The sequence below is a fragment of the Mus caroli genome, chromosome 4 (genome assembly GCF_900094665.2).
Source record: "Mus caroli chromosome 4, CAROLI_EIJ_v1.1, whole genome shotgun sequence".
NCBI lineage: Eukaryota > Metazoa > Chordata > Mammalia > Rodentia > Muridae > Mus > Mus caroli.
In genome coordinates, this window is record NC_034573.1 from 142,715,279 (window position 1) to 142,716,663 (window position 1,385).

The following is a 1,385-nucleotide window of genomic DNA, read 5'->3' on the forward strand; positions in this document are numbered from 1 at the left end:
AGAGAGAGAGAGAGAGAGAGAGAGAGAGAGAGAGAGAGAGAGAGAGAGAGAGAGTCATGTGTGGGGTTTCTTGTTCCCTCCGCCCCCGTGACGACAATCAGAGACTCATAGATTCTCCTTGCTCTTGGAGAGAGAGGAAATAGAGTACAGTTCTTGTTGCTGTGTATTTTGCTTTCTGGTCCTGCCAGGCCGTTAGCAATGGGCAATTGGGTGCCAAAATCAAGGGGCAGCACATGGCAGGAGGCATCGATTTTCCTAACACCCTGCTTCCCCAAGTTCTGGACATTTTCACGGAGTCCTGAGCCCGAGAAAGGCTTCCTGGCCCATGGACTGTTCCCAGCATCTTCCTGATGCTAAACCAGAAGTGTGGAGCCACTGAGTCACCTTCCCCTGAGCCACGTGAAAACCAGCAAGCGTGGTTCCAAAGGAGGGGCTCATAACAGGCAGGCTAAGGGCTGAAAAAGGCCAATCAGCAACCTTCACCCCCAAGGGTCTGCATCCTACGATGGGCCCTGCACATCTCAGTGTGTGTGTGTGTGTGTGTGTGTGTGTGTGTGTGTGTGTGTGTGTGTGTGTATGAGGTGATGGTGGGAGTGGGGTGCAAGTGGAAGCTGGAGCATCCGGAAGAAGGAAGGGCATGCAGAGATACTGCTGAGATCCACCATGTGGTTGCAGAACACAGCTGGGAACACGGATGCTAAATCTGGGACAGTGTGATTTGGGCGTCAAAGTAACAATAGGAGTGTGTGTGTGTGTGTGTGTGTGTGTGTGTGTGATAGGCTTAGTGAACAGAATAAAGCCTAAGGGTCCACGGTGACAGATGTGTGCACAAGTTGAGTGAGAAATAAGTCCCTCCCACTAGAATGAGAATCACAGGAGCCAGGAAGTCACTAGAGTCCTGAAGGCAGAAGTGAGGGTTGCCTTGGCTGGACTCATGATGGTAAATTGGAGTCTTCTTCATAAATTATTTATAATTATGAAAGCAAAGTATAACACTGTAGAGAAGGGCGTAGTGTAGAAGCCCAGCCTTGAGCAGGAGATCCAAGATCGACCCAGAATGGATTATGTGATGTGTTTATATAAAGATAGAAACAGAAAGAATATGTTCTTTGGGGGTGTGGTGAGGTATAGGGAAGAGGATGCTTCAGAGTCCCATCCCCTTGGGGGACCAGCCACAAGGCAGTCTAGTATAGAATAGAGTTTATTTAGGGCATTTAGGGAGAGGAGTTAAGAGGGTAGTAGAGTCAGAGAAAGGGAGAGAGAGAGAGGGGGGGGGAGAGGGAGAGAGAGAGAGGGAGAGAGAGAAGGAGAGAGAGAGAGGGAGAGAGAGGGAGAGAGAAAGAGGGAGAGAGAGAGAAAGAGGGAGAGAGAGAGAGGGAGAGAGA